Source organism: Oryctolagus cuniculus, chromosome 3 (genome assembly GCF_964237555.1).
Source record: "Oryctolagus cuniculus chromosome 3, mOryCun1.1, whole genome shotgun sequence".
NCBI classification, from domain to species: Eukaryota; Metazoa; Chordata; class Mammalia; order Lagomorpha; family Leporidae; genus Oryctolagus; species Oryctolagus cuniculus.
Genome location: NC_091434.1, coordinates 129694812 through 129714973, shown reverse-complemented (window position 1 = coordinate 129714973; position 20162 = coordinate 129694812). Strand labels below are relative to the sequence as shown.

At 41.8% G+C, this 20162-nt stretch overlaps 1 long non-coding RNA gene and 1 pseudogene across 1 annotated transcript in view; one reads left to right on the top strand and one right to left on the bottom strand.

Moving 5' to 3' along the window:
• Positions 1-19462, top strand: part of LOC103346421 (ras GTPase-activating protein 4B) — a 121123-nt gene extending 101661 nt beyond the window's left edge. The window contains exon 8 of the long non-coding RNA XR_011387019.1: positions 6570-19462. This is a non-coding gene — a long non-coding RNA (ras GTPase-activating protein 4B). The remainder of the gene's footprint in view (positions 1-6569) is intronic.
• Positions 13698-15880, bottom strand: LOC138849024 (palmitoyltransferase ZDHHC5 pseudogene; annotated as a pseudogene).
• Positions 19463-20162: the final 700 nt, after the last annotated feature.

The following is a 20162-nucleotide window of genomic DNA, read 5'->3' as shown; positions in this document are numbered from 1 at the left end:
AGAACTATATTGATAACAGTGGTGAGAGTGGGCATCCCTGTCTAGTACCAGATCTCAGTGGAAATGCTTCCAACTTTTCCCCATTCAATAGGATGTTGGCTGTGGGTTTTCCATAAATTGTTTGATTCTATTGAGGAATGTTCCTTCTATACCCAGTTTGCTTGGATTTTCATCATGAACGGGTGTTGTATTTTATCAAATGCTTTCTTGGCATCTATTGAGATAATCATATGGTTTTTCTTCTGCAATTTGTTAATGTGGTGTATCACATTGTTTTGAAAACATTGAACCATCCCTGCATACCAGGGATAAATCCCACTTGGTCTGGGTGGATGATTTTTCTGATGTGTGGTTGCATTCTATTGGTGAGAATTTTATTGAGGATTTTTGTGTCTATGTTCATCAGGGATATTGGTCCTTGATTGTTTTTCAATGCTGCATCTTTTTCCGGCTTAGGAATTAAGGTGATGCTGGCTTCATAGAAAGAATTTGGGAGGATTCCCTCTTTTTCAATTGTTCTGAATAGTTTGAGAAGAAATGGGATTAGTTCTTCTTTAAATGTCTGGTAGAATTCAGCAGTGAATCCATCTGGTCCTGAGCTTTTCTTTGTTGGGAGGGCCTTTATTACTGTTTCAATTTCTGTCTCAGTTATGGGTCTGTTTAGGTTTTCTATGTCTTCCTGGTTCAATTTAGGTAGATTGCATGTGTCCAGGAATCTATCCATTTCTGATAGGTTTCCCTGTTTGCTGGCATACAAGCCCTTGTAGTAATTTCTGATGATTCTTTTTATTTCTGTGGTGTCTGTTGTTACATTTCTTTTTCATCTCTGATTTTATTGATTTGGGTCTTTTCTCTTTTTTTTTTTGGTTAGTTGAGCCAATGGTGTGTCAATTTTATTCATTTTTTAAAAAAACCAGCTCTTCACTTGGCTCAATTTTGTAATGTTTGTTTGGATTCAATCCTGTTGATTTCTTCCCTGATTTTAATTATTTCTCTTCTCCTACTAGATTTGGGTCTGGTTTGCTGCAGATTTTCTAGATCCTTGAGATGCGTTGAAAGCTCATTTATTTGGTGCCTTTCCAATGTCTTCATGTAGGCACCTATTGCTATAAACTTTCCTTTGAACACTCCTTTGCCGTGTCCCATAAGTTTTGATATGTTGTGTTGTTATCCTCATTTACTTCCAGAAAGTTTTTGATTTCTCTTTTGATTTCTTGAATGACCCATTGTTCATTCAGGAGCAGGTTGTTCAGTCTCCATGTGTTTGCATACTTTCTAGGGCTTCCTGAGTTGCTAATTTCCAACTTCATTCCTTTATGGTCTGAGAAGCTGCATGGTATGATTCTAATTCTTTTAAATTTCCTGAGACTTGCTTTATGGCCTAGTATGTGGTCAGTCCTAGAGAAGGTTCCATGTACTGCTGAGAAGAATGTAAAATCTTTAAATGTAGGATTGAAAGTTCTGTAGATATCTGTTAGATCCATTTGGGCAATAGTGTCTATTAAATCTGCTATTTCCTTGTTGATCTGTCCAGTTGATCTGTCTATTTCTGAGAGTGGAGTATTGAAGTCCCCCAGTAATATTGTATTGGAATCTAAGTCCCCCTTTAAATCCCTTAACATACCTTTTAAATAAACCGGTGCACTGTAATTAGGTGCATATGCATTTATAATAGTTACATCTTCCTGTTGAATTGATCCCTTAATCATTATATAGTGTCCATTTTGTCTCTCTTTACAGTTTTTGTGTTAAAGTTTATTTTGTCTGATATTAATATGGCTACATCTGCTTTTTTTTTGGTTTTTTTTTGGTTGGCATGGAATAGCTTTTTCCAACCTTTAACTTTCAGTCTGCATGCATCTTTGTTGGAAAGATGTGTTTCTTGTAGGCAGCAAATAGATGGGTTTTGTTCCTTAATCCATTCAGCCAGTCTGTGCCTTTAAACTGGAATGTTGAGTCCATTAACGTTCATTGTGACTATTGATAATTAGTGACTTTGCCCTGTCATTTTCCCAAAGATATTTTCTGGTATATGCTTTGAGCTCCCTATGATCTTTTGAGAGGTTTCTTTCCTATACCTTCTTTTATATTGATTTCCGTGTTTCTATGTTTCTGTGTGTAGCACATCTTTAAGCATTTTTTGCAGGGCTGGATGAGTGGCGACAAATTCTTTCAATTTCTGTTTGCTATGAAAAGTCTTTATTTCACCTTCATTCACAAATGAGAGCTTAGCAGGATATAATATTCTGGGCTGGCAGTTTTTCTCTCTTAGTACCTGTGCTATATCTCGCCATTCCCTCCTAGCTTGTAGGGTTTCTGATGAGAAGTCAGCTGTGAGTCTGATTGGAGATCCTCTGAGAGGAATCTGACATTTCTCTCTTGCACATTTTAGGATCTTTTCTTTATGTTTCACTGTGGTGTGGTTCATTACAACGTGTCGTGGTGAGGATCTCTTTGGGGCATGTTTATTAGGGGTTCTATGAGCTTCCTGTACTAGGATGTCTCTGTCCTTCTCCAGACCCGGGAAATTTTCTGCTAGTATCTCACTAAAAAGGCCTTCTAATCCTTTCTCCCTCTCCATGCCTTCAGGAACTCCTAGAACCTGAATGTTGAGTTTTTTAATAGTATCCTGAAGATTCCTGACACTGTGTTTTAGATTTCTAATTTCCTCTTCTTTTCTTTGGTTTGACTGTATATTTTCCTGTTCTCTGTGTTCTAAGTTTGATATTCTCTCTTTTGCTTCACCCATTCTGTTTTTAAGGCTCTCTAATGTGTTTGTCATCTGATCTATTGAATTCTTCACTTCATTATGATTTCTCGTCACTATCACAGTTTCCTGTTGTACTAGTTGTTTTGTTTCATTTTGATTCCTCCTTAATATTTCATTTTCACGAGAGAGATTTTCTATCTTGTCCATTAAGGATTTCTGTTTCAAGATTTGTTTCTGAGAACTTCTTAATGTCCTTATCAATTTTTTGAGATCTGCTTCTTGCATTTCTTCTATCTCATCATCTTCATAATCTTGAATTGGGGTGTCTATTTCATTTGGGGGCATCATAATGTCTTCCTTGTTCTTGTTACCTTGGTTTTTGCATTTGTTGCTTGGCATATTAGAGATATTCTTTGGTTTCTTCGCTGAGGTGCTTTTTCTTGTTATAGTTGACTCTAGACTAAGTGGACTGTCTGCTTTTGATGGATTCTTAGAGGCTTGAGGTGGGTGTGGCCTGAGAGCTCTGTTTGGTTCTTCAGAGTTAGGGGTGTACCAAAGGTGACTCACCCAGGTTGTTGTCTCTCTTGCTCGCTCACGTGCTCTCTCTCTCTTTGACTCAGAAGGGAAGTAATTCCTCACAGCTGAGTGGAATCGAGGGTACTCAATGTATGAAATCTGGCCCCTGTGGGTATTCGTCTGCTCTACCACTGGAACCACACAAATAGTTTATGCAGCCCTCAGTGTGGTCTCAAATTTCTCCTCAGTCTCTCACCAGGTTTCCAAGGTTACTGAGTTTTTGTACTCTGCGAGTTCTCTCAGCCTCCCCTCAGATTTTCACAGTCTCAGTTCATTAGCTCCACACTTTCACTAGGTCCTAACCTCCTGTTATTTCTCCCCACCAGAGTCAGGTTTTTCTGCTCGGCTATTGGAGGGCACTGCTTTATGTCTGTCCAAAATGGCCCCTGCTCTTTATCTTGCTCGGCTTTGTAAGGTGAGTGGAGAGAGGGGCTAGTGTCCATGCTGGTTCCCCTTATTTATTCATTTTTTTCTCTCCTCCAGTCAGTCTGGTTAACTTTTCCCGGGGCTTCAAGCCTCATTCCATCTATTCTCTTTCTGCCTTTCCCCACCAATGTCTTGGGTTATTGAGGTTTTTGTGTCACCTCCCCTTCCGGTGCTGGCATGCAGACTCCACCTCTGGGCTTCTGCACGGTGGGCAACCTTGCTCTCCCTGTAGATTCTCTGTGTCACATCCACTAGATCCAGAAGAGTTTTCTCTGCAATTTTTCCCAAGCCTTTTCCTGAGACTACAGTAACTCCTCTTTTATTAAACTATCTTTTCCCACACTATCAGTGTGCGCCCGCACTATTCTGCCCGAGTTCTATGTTTATGATTGCTTCTGTCAATTATAGTTCATGGGATTAGAGTTGTTGGTGGATTAGGAATGCTTAAATCTTTATCCATTGACTTCACACTAGTCTTTACAATGTCAGGCAATATTCTTTGGGTAGATTGCTCTTTCTTGCCGAATTGAAAATTTCATGGGGACAAGAAAAATGTTTGCCCTGAAATTCACTCAGCATCTCAACAGAGTAAGTCTCTTAGTTCAATGAATAAATGAGGATATAGAAACAAGCAAATATGAGTGTAACTCCCAAGAACTGTCTAGTAGAGGAGATAAGGAAATAGAAATCTATTTGAAGACTGTCACAATTAGGGTTGAGGTGTATAAACAGGAACCATCCAAGCCAACAGGTCAAATGTTCACCCTTGCTCTATAAGGCATTCCATTCATTTATTTAATAAGCATTTATTGAACAATCTTCTGTGTTGTATGTGGAAAGAACAACCAGCCACTTTTTTTCCCTAGAAATTGAAGTAAGAGACACTGAACAATCAGATACAGGCAGGGAGAGTGGGCTGAATCACAAAAGGCTTTGGACACAAAGTAAGGAAAATAAAAGACAGTGGGTAAATTAAGGTTTATTAAAGATAATTTAGTGGGATCCATGCAGAGGTACTGTGTCAGTGAGAATGAAGAAAAGGCAAACATTACATTGAGATCTACATGTAGAGTCAACGGGAGTTCAATGCTTAATATGGTGGATGAAGGCAGATGGAAACTCATGTGTAAATCTTAATTTGGATTTTATTTTTAAAGGATAAGATGTTCTCACCACATTAATGTTCATCAGTAACAAAAGGCTACCTCCAATCAACTCACAAAGTTTGCATAAATCTAGAACACAATTTCATGGGTCAATGTTATGTATAAGCCAAATGTAAATCATCAAGCCTATCATGTTAACTGCTACCATATACAATGGTCCTCACTATGATGCAGTTACTTGGAAATTAGAAGACATATGGGGTCAGCGCTGTGGTGTAGTGGGTAAAACCTCTGCCTGCAGGACCAGTATCCCATATGGGCAACAGTTCAATTCCCAGCTTCTCCACTTCTGATCCAGCTCTCTGCTGTGACCTGGGAAAGCAGTAGAAGGTGACCCAAGTCCTTGAGCCCCTACACCCACATTGGAGACCCAGAAGAAACTCCTGACTCCTGGCTTCTGATCAGCTTAGCTCTAGCCATGCATCCATCTGGGGAGTGAACCAGCATATCAAAGATTTTCAAGGCAGACAGGTGAGCAAGTGAAGCAATCTGAAATTTTACCTGGGAATACTAGAGAAGAGGAGAGATTTGCAGGCTAGAAACAGAGCAAAGAGACAGCAAAATAATCTATCCTTGTTGCCCCTTCCCCAAGACACACAATTAACCTCTTTGTAAATGAGAATTGATGGTAGTAGTGATGTAGGAAGTTCTGCGTGAAGGGCCCAATGTGGCTAACTTTCTGTTTGTCTTTCCTGCAAAAGGTATAGTAAATGATATTTACTTAAAACATACACATAGCTTGGGGCTTGACTGAGAGTTCTTGCAAAATATAAGTACACCTTGTGAACTTGAAAGATGAAAACTGTGTGGCCCCTCATGGGGGATTTGGAGTTCTGTAATTACAGCTGGACTTTGTCACTGGTGGTGCACACTGTTGTCTCTACTAGAGTCCACGGCCACTCTTATGGCATTTACCCTGGTTGGACATTTTCTCAGATTCCCAGCTAAAAAGCACCAAACATGAATGCCTTTAGCTAAAGAGTGAAATCTATCTGAACTGCAGCAGATTGTGATTGAATACATTTTTATCGTAGAATTTCTACCAGAAATCACCTTCATCAAAGCATGCTTTGTTCTGACTTTATCATACACGGTGATGGAGCAAGGACAAAAGCCTTGGATCCATGTTGACCTCTTACATAGCAACAAGCAGGCCCCTGTTTTTCTGTCTTGCCAATACAGCTCCACCCTACTTTAACCAGGCCTGTCCTGCCTTGACTTTTGGACACAGTCCTCAGCCTGAAACTCTTCAGGCTCACATTGTTATCTCAAAGGACCCTGAAATCTAGTCCAAACTCTCCCTCTTTCTCATCAGCCCAGCATTAGCTCACAACTCCAAGCCCTTTCAGACTACTTTGTTCTATATAAACCACTGTTCTGTAAGGCAGGAGGTCTTCTCACTGCTGTATGCTCAATGGCAACTCTTTCCCATGCACTCACCCATGCATTGTCCTATATGAGGTCTAGAACACTCTAGGGAAGGATACAGGAGACATCAAGTCTCTGCAGCTGCATGATGTGTTGATTGGGCTTATAAGCTCAGAGTATAGGAACTCAAGTGTGGCCTACTGGATACAATCTGATAGCACAGTAGTAGTAAAAATGGTAAAATAGTATTCATTGAGTGATTATATGCTAGACATGGCTAGTAGTGTTTTAAAATGTGTTGTCCCATTTCATTTCTGCTTCAGCTCTAGATACTACTATTGTCATCATTTTCCAGATGAAGAAGAATGGAGATTACCCAAGATGCTATATTGCTAAGCAGTGGCAAAGCCAGCATTCAAACCTGGAAGCATTTCTTAATGATGATGGTTACTTTTTGGTTGGATTTGTCAGAGTCTGGTTGATTATACATACTGTATATACTGTCTACACACTTAAGAAGGTTTTGCTTAAAAAATATTTATTTATTTTATTTGAAAGTCAGAGTTAGAAAGACACACACTCCACCAGGTTTTTCTTAAAAAAGATTTATTTATCTCATTTGAAAGTCAGAGTTAGAGAGAAAGACACACACTCCAGAAGGTTTAAAAAAAAAAAAAGATTTAATTCTCTTATTTGAAAGGCAGAGAGAGAGAGAGAGAGAGACATTCAATCCACTGGTTCACTCCTCAAATGGCTGCAATGGCCAGAGCTGGGCTGATCCAAATCCAGGAGTTTCTTCTGGGTCTCCCACTTGGTTGTAGGAGCTCAAGCATTTAGACCATCCTTCACAGCCTTCCCAGGCATATCAGCAGGGAGCTGAACCACAAGTGAAGCAGCTGAGATTCAAATCAAAGCCCATAGGGATGCCAAACTTCAGGAGATGGCTTTACCTGCTATGCTACAGCCCAAGATTAAGACTTTCAAAAGTCCTTATATACGGCCTAAGTTACAGAGAGGCAGAGTCAGTTAGCAAGGTCTTCCATCTGCTGATTCACTCCCAGATGAATGGCCCAGATGAATGGACAGAGCTGTGTCAATCTGAAACCAGGAGCCAGGAGCTTCTTTTGGGTCTCCTACACAAGTGCAGAGGCCCAAGGATTTGGACCATCTTCTACTGCTTTCCCAGGCAACAGCAGAGAGCTGGATCTGAAGCAGAGCATTTGGGACTTGAACCAGCACCCAGTACAGGATAAAGGCATGGCAGGCAGTACCTTTACCCGTTAAGACACAATGCCAGACCCATATGTTCTTAAAAGTAAGTTTTTGACTAATTTTTACAAAAATTTCCAGAGCTCGGAAGGAAAAAAAAAACCTTTTTAAAGAAAGCACTAAGAGGCTGGTGCTGTGGCACAGTGGGTTATTGCCATGGCCTGAACTTCTGGCATCCCATATGGGCACCAGTTTGAGGCCTTGCTGCTCTACTTCCTATCCAGCTCTTTGCTATGGCCTGAGAAATCAGTAGAAGATGGCCCAAGTCCTTGGGTCCCTGCACCTGCATGGGAGACCTGTAATAAGGTCCTGACACTTGGCTTCAGATCGCCCCAGCGCCAGCCGTTGTGGCCAGTTAGGGAGTGAACCATTGGATGGAAGACCTGTCTCTGTGTGTGTGTGTGTGTAACTCTGACTTACAAATAAATATATAAATCTTTAAAAAAAAAAGCACTAAAATTCTAAAGTAGAGCAATCAAGAATTAGTTACATAATACTGAATAAATAAAACAAATTTATGGATTTATGTTTTTATTTAAAATATTGTTGGTTCTGTATTTGAGTTTTTCACCTAAGTTCTGGACTATATCTGTACTTTCTATTGTTTATTAAGCTTTGATATACTTTTGTATATATGTGGAGTGTTCACCTTTTCCCCTAATTAATTCCTCTAAAATGTAAAACTTTTATTAGTGTTTTTGGTTTCTTATGCATTGTGGCTGTGTGAGTTCAGTAAGAATTTGTACTCATGGTATCATGTTATAACTGAGAACATTAGCATATCACAAATTAAGCACAGAACACAAGTGTTCCTAGACTTGCAGTGAGTGAATAGAAGTTGTCACTTCTTAATAGGCCTGCCAAACATCAAAACATTAGATACTGAAGTTAAAAAAGAAAATATAAGGGGCTGGCACTGCAGCAGAGCAGGTAAAAATGCCACTTGTGATGCCAGCATCCCATTTGGATACCAGTTCAAGTCCTGTCTGTTCACTTCTGGTCCAGCTTCCTGGTAATGCACCTGGGAAAGCAGTGAAATATGGTCCAAATCCTGTACCTGTGTGGGACACCCAGAAGAAGCTCCTGGCATCTGGCTTCAGATTGGCATACCCCTGATCATTGTAACCAATTGGAGAGTGATTTAACAGAAGACCTCTCTCTCTTTCTCCATAAGTCTGTCTTTCAAATAAATAAAAATCTGTAAAAAAAGAAAATTTAATTCCTTCTTGAGTTGGATTTTTAGCTTGGAGAGATTCTTAATCATGGCTCATTGTATGTGTTTAATGCAAATAAAAATAGATTACAATTCACTTGCTTTTTAATTGCAACATTGTTCATTGTTTTTAGACTTGCTAATTAAAAAAAAGTACACATTCAAGTTGCTTTATCCTTTCCAAAATTTTGCAAACCTGTTCTGTCCATTATTAAAAGTGACATATTTATGTCTCCTAATATTAATTTTTTTAAAAAAATTATTATATGTAATGCTGAATTAGAGAGAGAGGTAGATATCTTCCTCTGCTGATTCTCTTTCAAAATGGCTGCAAAGCTGGCCAGTGCTGTGGTAAAGTGTGTAAAGCCACTGCCTGCAGTGCCAGCATCCCATAAGCATCCCAGTTTGAATCGTGGCTGCTTCACTTCTGATTCAGCTCTCTGCTATGGCCTGGGAAAGCAGTGGAAGATGGCCCAAGTCCTTGGGCCCCTGCATCCAACTCCAGCCATTGTGGCCATCTGGGGAGTGAACCAGCGCATGGACGACTTCTCTCTCTGTCTGACTCTCCATAAGTCTGTCTTTCAAATAAATAAATGAATCTTTTAAAAATGACTACAAAGACAAGAGCTGGGCATATCCAAAGCCAGGAGCCAAGAGACTCTACCAGGTCACCCCTGTGGGTGCAGAGGCCCAAGTTCTCCAGCCATCCTCACTGCTTTCCTAGGTGAGTTAGCCAGGAGCTGGATCACTAGAACTGCCAGGACTGGAACGTTGCCACAAGTGGTGGCTTTACTCTCTATGCCACAGTGCCCCTTCCTAACACTAGTCTTGACCAGTCTTTTCTCTTAGATTTTTGTCATTTTCTTTCATTTAATGTTGGGCTTCTTTGTTAGATACATGCATATCTAGAATTGAAATCTTATCCAGGTTGATTGACCCTTTTATTACTCTAAAATGTCATTAATCTGTAGTAACTTTATTTTAGAGTTTATTATGTCTCTTATTAGAATGGTCAGCAAGTATATACATATCTTTTATAATTATCTTACATTGCATATCTACATTTCATGCTTTAATGTCTAATACTTTTTTAAAAATGGTTTATTTATTTATTTGAAAGTCAGAGTTACACAAAGAGAGGAGAGGCAGAGAGAGAGATCTTCCATCCAATGGTTCACTCTCCAGATGGCTGCAATGGCCAGAGCTGTGCCGACCTGAAGCCAGAAGCCAGGAACTTCTTCCAGGTTTCCCACATGGACACAGGGGCCCAAGGACTTGGGCCATCTTCTACTGCTTTCCCAGGCCATAGTAGAGAGCTGGATCAGAAGTGGAGCAGCCAGGACTAGAACTGGCACTCATATTGGATGCTAGCACTTCAAGCCATGGCATTAACCCACTGCACCACAGTGCCAGCCCCTAATGTCTAATACTTTTATATTAGAAGCAACACTTTTCTGGTGCTTAAAGCTCATTTGCTCCATGACTCTGGATTTTTCAATTTATCTTAAAGATTTATTTTATTTTGAAAGACAGCTACAGCAATCATGAAGGGAGTACACTTCAGAGTAGGCAAACCAGCCCCTGGTACAAATCACCCCTGTGAGCTGCCTTGCTGCTTCCTGAATATTCTTTGAATCAGAAATAACCTGAGCAACTAATTGTTGACCTGGTGTCACTGGCCAAAGGTGTTTCAGAGTGGTAGAAACCAGATTTAAATTCAAACAAATCTAGGGAAATGTATTGGTAAGTATCAAACTTGTACATGGTGCTACCAGGGTAATATCTCTTAATATTTTGTTCGGCTGTTATTGGACTTTTTTTAAAGATTTATTTATTGATTTGAATGACAGAGGTACAGAGAGAGAGAGGGAGACAGAGAGAAAGAATTTCCATTCATGGTTCACACCCCAGTTGGCCACAATGGCCAGAACTGGGTTGGTCCAAAACTGGGTACCAGGAGATTCTTCTTCCAGTTCTCTCACATGAGTTCAGGAACCCAAATTCATGGATCATTTTCTGTTGCTTTCCTAGGCACATTAGCATAGAGCTGGATTGGAAGTGGAGTAGCTGACACCATAGGTGGTGACTTTACCATTATGCTACAATGCTGACCCTGGAACACTGCATTTAAGAGAGCTCTCCCTGGGGCCAGTGTTGTGGTGTAGCAGGTAAAACCACTGCCTGCAGTGCTAGCACCCATAAGGGCATCGGTTCAAGTCCTGGTTGTTCCACTTCTGATCTAGCTCTCTGCTCTGGCCTAGGAAAGCAGTAACAGATGACCCAAGTCCTTGGGCCCCTGCACCTGTGTGGGAGACCCAGAAGAAGCTCCTGGTTCCTGGCTTCAGATCAGCACAGCTCTGGCTATAATGACCAACTGGGGAGTGAACCAGTGAATGGAAGACTGCTCTCTCTCCCTCTGCCTCTTCTTCTCTCTGTTTGTAACTCTGACTTTCAAATAAATAAAAAATATAAAATAAAATATAAAATAAAATATAAAATAAAAAGAAAGACAGCTCTCTTTTTTTATAGCTAGAGATCTCTGCCCTGAGAAATTTCTTTCTAACTTGGTTTTTTACAGGTCTGGCCTAAACAGCAATTGTGATCAGAGCTCTATTTTTATTGCCCCTTAGCACTTATTTTGCAAAATTAATAAATTGTATTTGGAAACTACAAAAGAAAAAGATGTTTTACTATAATACTGCTTGACCTCCTTGAGACTGCATAAGTAATGGCCACTTAAAAATCTCTGAGTGGAGTTGGGCTGTGATGTAATGGGCTAAGCTACTATCTCAGGTGTCTGCATCCCACGTGGGAATGATTTCTAGTCCTGGCTTCTCCTCCTCTGATCCAGCTCTATGCTGTGAACTAGAAAAGCAGTAGAGATTTGGCAAGTGCTTGGGCCTCTGCACCCATGTGGGATACCCAGAAGGAATTCTTTCCTGACTTAGGATTGGCCCAGCTATGGCTGTTGTGGCCATTTGAGGAGTGAACCAGATGGAATACCTTTCTCTCTGTCTCTCCCTTTCTCTATAACTCTACAGATGGTCTGGGTGGAGGCTTCTTGGTAATAGAACTCAGTTGTTTGCAGTTGATAGTTACATATTTTCTCATGAGTTGTCAGTGAGGTCTGCCTTCTATCATTTCCTTCAGTAGGCTCCTGAACTTCCATGCAAACACCATTATTCATAGGTCATTCAAAACACCAGCAGCCAGTGAGTGTCAGCCAAAATATGAAAAGAGAATGGAAGATGTTTCACTAAGGTTAAAATTATGTTCTGTGTATTAAGTACAATGAATCAGAATCAGCCTTTTGAGTTTTCTTTCACAGGAAAATTGTTCAAAATTATAGCTTTAAGAAGCTGGCACTGAGTCATAGCTGATAAAACCACTGCCTGCATTGCCATTATCTCATATGGGCACTGGTTTGAGTCTCGACTGCTCCACTTCCTACCCAGCTCTGCTGTGGCCTGGGAAGGCAGTAGAAGATGGCCCAAGTGCTTGGGCACCTGCACACATGTGGGAGACCCAGAAGAAACTCCTGGCTCCTGGCTTTGGATTGGCCCCGTTCCAGCAGTTGTGACTATTTGGGGGAGGTAAACCAGCCAGTTGAAGACCTCTCTCTCTCTTTGCCTCTGCCTCTTTGTAACTCTTCCTTTCAAATAAATAAATAAATCTTTAAAAAAAAAAGGCTGCTCTTGAAGACTCCCAAAACTGCCTGGAGGAATTGCCACAGCAACTTCAAATGGGTTCATTTGCCTGAGACATAGCAAGTCAATCACTGACTCTGGGGTAGTTAAAAAAATATAGCTTTAATTATATAGTATCTCAGTTTCTTAAGACATCTAGGTATTGCTGTTAAGTATAAACTAGGTAAAGAAAATTAGATAAATGTTTCTAAATATAAACTTAAGTACTTTTTTTTGTTTGCCAATAGATCAGGATTTCTCTCATTTGTCAGTTTAAAATGGCTAATCAGAATAAAAAATTGAAAGGGACTCTGTGAAGAGGCTGGGGTCTCCCCTATTTAGAGATTAGAACCCAGGTATCTCCTCTACCCAGCACCATACTAAGGTGGGCTGAGGGGTAACTCCCAAGGGACATCTGGAAGGGCCTAGGCCTGCTACTCCTTTCCTCTATCCTGTTTTTGGCATGTGATGAAAAATATTGCATTTTGGATTTTTCTCTCCTGTCATTGGACTTTAAAATCACCTTAACTGTAGGCTAGGGGAAGCTCTGAGGGGCTCACTTAAGAAATCCGCCCTAATCCCTCTCTCCCAAGAAGGGGGGGGGGGCGGGGTTTCTAATAGTGTTTCAAATGAGGCCAGATGCTTTTCCTGATCCCCCTCCTACCACCACCAATGTCATAGAGCTGTGACCCCTTTCCTGGGAAATTAAATGTCAATAAGCCTAGAAAACTAACTTTCCAAAAGTCCTTTCTTCTTCTAACCAAGAGCTCAGACTCACCTCTCCCCAGGTTTCTTTCTCGATCACTTAGCACCAACAGGGGGTTCTACTACTTCCTTAGTCGGTAACAGAGAAGAGAGGGAACCATGGGGGAAAGGAATACTGGTGCCTCCCCTCTTTTCCTGATGGTCTGAGGATCAGGAACAGTAAGATCCTCCTTCTTATTACATATTCCACCCTCATTTTTCCATCCCAGGATAGATATATATAATTTCCTTGATATTTACACACATACCTAGTAACACAGAAGAGGAAAAAATAGAATCTGTAACAGTAATAAAAAATTATTTCTGGTTTAAAACATGATCTGGTTCACTCCTGGGCAAGCAATTGCACAAATGTCCACTGAGTCAGGTCCAGGGATTAGGGAAGGAAGGTCTTAAAAGGTAAAAGGGGGGAGTTACTACCCCAGCCTCAGGGCCCCAACTCTCCACCTCTGTTGTATTTTATAAAACACTCATCCTCTGGGAATCGGTGTTTTAAAAAATGCCCATGCAGGGAAGGGGAGCCTCTTGAGGGAAGGAAGGTGGCCACCTGGGGCCCTTTGTTGAAGGCACCAAAAGGGTAGGAGGTAGGGGAAGGGGAGGTGCTGAAGGCTCACACCATAATCTCATAGTTGGTACCACCCACTCCTGATACTTTCTTGACTCCTCACCTTGTGGGGTCAGGGGAGGCTGAGCCTATGCTCTTGGGTTGCCTGTTGGATTTGCTGTGAGTGGTCTTGAGCTGTACTTCACCTTTAGGCATCAGTAGTGGCTGCAAGGCCACTTCCTCTGTCTCAGAGACACCAGGTAGGGATTTTTGGCTGCTGTAAGATGTTGAATGGCCCAGATATGGGGTGATTGGACCTGGTTCAGGGGACCCTAGTTCCCAGGCCATTAGCCTTTCTGGCTTCCCAAAATGTGGGACAGCTGGGCATTCCAAGTGGAGTCTTGCCCAATGGTGATCTCTTCGAATCATCTGAAAAGAAACTTGTACGAGGGCATGGCCTGAGCCAGCTGTTGACTGAATGCCTGAGTCGCCCAAGCTTGGTTCTTACTCATGGACTGGGAGAGGGGGTGACTGGCACAGCAGCTTCTCTCATTCTTGGAGGGAGGCCACAATATGGCACCACAGATTGTCATAACGGACTGATGAGGGCTCTCATGTTGGACCTGTTGGCACCAAATGTGGATGCCCCTCGGCTTCCCATTGTTGGGCCAGGCAGGCTGACAGGAGGGGAGAGGTATAGCTTAAAGCCAGGTATGCCTCGGGCCCTGCCTGTACTGATTTGAAATCAGGGCTGTCTGAAGAAGAGAGCAGGCTGTCATAAGGCAGGCTTCCATTGCATGTCTGGTTGGCCAGGCTCTTATAGGAGGAGGAAGTGGTGCCCTCTGAATGAATGGACTGCAACTGGTCCAGCACAAAACCTGTTCTCTGGGCTGACTTGAGGCTGGAGGAACGAGAATCACTGGAAAGGGGATTGAAGTGAAAGCTTTTGCCAAAGGTGGGAGAACAGAAGCTCTCTGGTTCTAAGCTGGGCTCTGAGTGGTAACTGGGATTATGACTGCTCTCTGCAGTTGAGGTTGGCTTCCTCAAACTGTCCTCATGACTAACTTGGTGCTGGAGGAATGAGGCAGGGCAGCTGATGCACTGCTGCTACTATAACCTGGCTGATACTTGTACATGGTTTGTGTGGGAGGGCTGTCCTTGCCCAAAAGGCTGCTATCTCCATTAGTAGCCAGGCTAAGGTGTGTTCGCAGTCCCATGTAACTGCTCAGGTCTGGTGTAGGAGGAGGCTGGGGTTTGGCATTTGCAGACTGACTCTCTGTTATTTCCAAGCTTCCCTTAGACTTAGTTCTCCTGAGCTCTCCCTGGATGCCATTATCCATGATCATTACAGTAATCTGACATCTGACACTTCTGGCTGAAGGAAGGGAGGTCTGATTACAATTGTCTTCTTTTTCTGGTCTTCCCAAATATCTGGGTGCTGAGGAATTGCAAATTACACGGCCAACATTGTTACAGCAGCCAATGGTGAAGGGGTTCACACCTCCCCAGAATTTACCCATAACTTGTTTATTGGTTGTGCATCCCCAGGCCACCAGCACCACATGTAACACTGTGAGGCCAGCTACAGTGATGAAGAATAGGCCAGTCACACACATCACTGTCATTGTGACAGTGTGCAGACCCCTGAGAGTTCCTCTATGTGGTAGAGGACATAAAGGAGGCCAAAGCCAAATACACCCTTAGAGTGGGCTGTCAAGGAAAGGAGGAAGAGGAAGAAAAAATGGTAGTTCCAGTGACCAATACAGTTGTTCACCCAAGGGCAGGGATGATCAAATTCCTCAACACAATTATCACAGACACTGTGTGGGAACGCTGAGGATAGTAGAAGTGGCTGGTGGCACATCCTTTCATGAGCACCTGGATGCCCTTGATCTCCACTGCTTTGTAAAGGGGAGCTTGAAATCTTCCTCAGCTCAGGGGAAAATGCTTGGGTCCATGAAGGTGGCCCTATTGAAATTGGTCAGAACAAAGAGAAACATAAATGCACTGTAGATGGGCACTGCAGGTGACACATTCAGGCTTAGTCCTGGACACTTACAAGCAAAGAAGGGTGTGGTAGCTCCCTTTAAGAAGATAGCAGCTGCTGAGGTCGGGAAATGTTTCTGATTTGAATTTCTTTCCAGACTCTGCAGGCATGTTGGAGCTCTGAAGGGAGATCTTCCCTGCCACATAGTCCAAGCCCACACAGCGGCAGAATGGACAAGACAATGGGATAAGGGAACCAACAGAGAATAGTACAGAAAAAAAAACAGGGAAACCAAAACTTTAGAATTATCATCCTTCCCCCTCCCAAACAAAACTGAAGGTCAAAATATCTCAAATGAAGGAAAGCATATGGGAGGGGGAAAGGTGATTGCAAATGATGAATAACCACTTCCCCCAGAACAAAGCAGAAGAGGAGATTAAGAAACACAACTTGGGGGCTGTTGTGTGGTGTAGCAGGTAAAGCCACTGCCTGCAGTGCCAGCATCCCATAAAGACACTGGTTTGAGTTCTGGCTGCCCCACTTCTGATCCAGCTCTCTGCTATGGCCTGGGAAAGCAGTACAAGATGGCCCAAGTCCTTGGGCCCCTGCACACACCTGGGAGACCTGGAAGAAGCTCTTGGCTCTTGGATTTGGATTGGCACAGCTCCAGCCATTGTAGCCAACTTGGAAATGAACCAGCAGATGGAAGACCCCTCTCTCTCTGCCTCTCCTCTCTCTGTGTAACTTTGACTTTCAAATAAATAAATAAATCTTAAAAAAAAGAAACATGACTTTAACAGCTTAGAAATTGGAGACAAACAGTAGGTTGCACACATGCAAATGGCTGCAGGTAGAGAACATGGACAGTCACACAGATCAAGGTACAGCTCATGGATGGAGGCAGGTCTTCAAAAATGAAAAAAAGGGAAAATATCAAGTCAGAGTAGAAAATTCTGAGCAAGGAAAATTCCTGAGGAGATACTCTATTACCTCCACAACTACCACACTTCCACAAAATGTGAGCAGCACCTAAAAGAGGTGTGTACTGTGCATTTCTATCCACGAAGGAACCTGTGTCCCCTTCCAGCTTGAAAGAAGAGCTGTTTTTACTGTAGTCCTTGTCAGTCTTAGTCAGTCTTCTCAATGCCACCACTCCCACACCTTGACTTCACCAGGGTTTGTAGTCTGCAATAGCTGTTTAATGTTATTTTTCTCTTGATGGCTAATGCTAGACTACAGCTGTTACAAGTTGAGTGGTAAATACTTTTCTTTGAAGAAGAGAGAAAACACAGAGAGAGGAAGCTTGTCTGTCTTCAATCTCTTCTTGCTATTCCCAAGCCCTTCAAGGGCCCCGTTTCCTATAGAGTTCATGCAAAACTGAAGGAAAACTTAAAATCTTTGAAGCCATTTCTTCCCAATAACCATAATAAGACAAGAAATACTTTAAAAATAACTTGAAATGAAAGCACAGTTCCAAAGATGTCCCTGTCTCCAGGTTAGTCAATGTGTCTGGTCTTTCTTCTTGGGCTTTCCAGACACAGAGTTGAACTGGGTTTGGTGCCTCACCCTTGGAGTGGTGCCCATCACCACTACCATCATTGTCACTGCAACCTTCCGGCAGTGCTGTGACCCCAGGTTAGACACACCCAGCACAGAAGCCTAACACTGCTTCTCAGCCCCTCCTTTTATATTTGGTTCACCCAGCAAATTTACATAAGGGACTGAGCATTCAACAACTTGCTAATGGCCTTGAAAAAGCAGAGAAAGATGACCCAAGTACATGTGCCCCCGTCTGATGCAGCCACCTGGGGAAGTAAACCAGCACAGCATATGGAAGATCTCTCTCTCTCTCTCTCTGTGTTAACTATTAAGTAAGAAAATTAATAAATAAAAGAAATGCCTACAACCTCCTCTCCTTTCATCCTTAAAATACCTCCACATTACCCCCACAAATTTCACAAAGCAGTCTGTCAAGTCATTGTCCCTTTTCCCTAAGGATGGAGGAATAACAAAAAATAAAAACATCTAAAACAAAACCCCTATAGAACAAAAGCAGGACCAAGCATCTTCTCTGTCTCCCTCAGACGAAGGCATCCTTACCCATACTGTACCAAAAATAATTCACTGAATTGAGGGAGTGACACACCTGGCCTGACAAGTCTCTAATCACTGCACACAGAAGTGATTGGTTTCTCCAACAGAAAAAACCCTGCTGGCCAATATGTTCTGGATGGGTTTATTTAGGGGAGTTCCACATCTAGGTAAGGAAATATCCCAGTCTGGGAAAAGCAAATAACTACCAACTGTATGTAAACTCTCAGATTAACTGAAGCCCACCTGAACACCATTAAAATTTCCTTAAGAACATGGCATCTTCATCAATAAGATGAAGGTCAAAAGCACCACGAACCAATCAGGAACTTGGACACAAGCTGAACATGCATCTGTCACCTCTAAATTCAATCTATAAGAATCTTTGCCTCTAACTTCTTGGGAAGCCCTGGAGTTAAGCTCCTTGCTCTGAGCTTTAAAATAAATGCTTCTTTACTCCACCACACCAAAGTCAGTGATTGGCTTACTGTGTGTTGGGCAAGTATATACAGGTTAGGAGTTCTATAGAAACACCACCAATCAGATTGGAGGTATGTCCTGCAATAAGGGCAGAGATGGGACTTGAACCCAGGCATGCTAACATAAAAGATAGGCTTCTCAAGGAGTGTTCCAATCATTATGCCAAATCCCATTCCCTTATATTTTTAAACTAATTTTTCTTTGGATTCCAGATAGATTGAAGAGGACAGCAGAGATCACCCATCTGCGGGTTTAGTCCCCAAATACCCACAATAGTTGGAGCTTAGTGAGGCCAAAGTGAGGCACCAAGAACTCATTCTAGGGCTCTCTCATGGATGGCATGAATCTAAGTACTTTAACCACAAGGGTGCACATTAACAGGATGATGGAATTAGGAGAAAAACCAGGACTCTATTCTAGGCACTCTTGGTAATGTGGGTGTCCCAAGTGGCAACATAACTTCTGTAACAAATTCTACCCAGGCTAATAATTCGCTCTACTGAAAATAAGGAAAACTGACATTTCTTTGCCAAAAATTTGGAAAACCTCATAAATGAAAAGATACTCCCAGGAGTTATCTTAAAAGTTATTTAAAAGTTTGCTTTTAATAAATACAGGAAAGTAAGAAGTTAAAACATTAAGGTTTCTGTACAAATAACATATCTTAGCTTGACAAATTTTCTTATTTTTTAAAGATTTTTTTGAATGGCATTTTGATGATATTGATTCTTCCAATCCATGAGCATGGAAGATTTTTCCATTTTTTGATATCCTCTTCTATTTCTTTCTTTAAGGTTTTGTAATTTTCATCGTAGAGATCTTTAACGTCCTTGGTTAAGTTTATTCCAAGGTATTTGATTGTTTTTGTAGCTATTGTGAATGGAATTGATCTTAGAAGTTCTTCCTCAGCCATGGCATTGCCTGTGTATACAAAGGCTGTTGATTTTTGTGCATTGATTTTATACCCTGCTAGAGAGTCATAAAGAGAAAGATCTCCCATCTGCTGGCTCACTCCCCAAATGGCCAAAATGGCCTGGGCTGGGCAGATCTGAAGGCAGGAGTCAGGAGCTTCATCAGGGTCTTCCATGTGTGTGGCAAGGCCCAAGCAGTTGGGTCATCCTCTGTTGCTTTTCCAGGTGCATTAACAGGGAGCAGGATTGAAAGTGTAACAGCTGGGATATGAACCAGCTTTTTTTTTTATAAGTTTTTAATATCTTTATTCACAAATGAGTATAATAATGGTCAGTTTGAACATTACACATAATAAAATTATGAAAAGTTATATTTACAACAAAACAATGATTTTATATAACTCAATTATCAGATAAACAGCCTCTTGCAATAACAACTTCATGGGCCCAGCTCTCCCCTCTGAACAGACTATGATTCTCCCAGAAGTTTAGTCAGGTGTAGTCTCTTGGTGTTTATTTATGTGATTCAAGGCTCCTAAGAAAATCTGGACACTGGTATTTGAAACCAGACATGCCCAGGATAGAGAAGAGGCCGGAGTGGGAGAAAGGACACTGGACATGATGCCAGAAGGCTCCACCACTGTGCCTCCTGCCTGACTCAGAGCATGCTGGTACTCGGGGTCAGGTCTGGAGCCATCGATATCCTGTGGAATCTCAAATGCCCACAGCTGCTATCCCTCACATAACATGGCGGTGAGGAAACAGTCCCAACAATTATGTGAAGGTTTCTAAACTTTTAATATCAATAATTAATTTATAAAACACAGATTCATAGAAAGAAGCTGTACAAATTCATGGAAAGAAGCTCTCCAAATAGCCATTAACAAATACGTAGGTACTATGTGCAGTCAGGGAACTGCTGCACTTACAAAACCACATGGATCTTATTTGTCTCTAATTTTAAAATAAT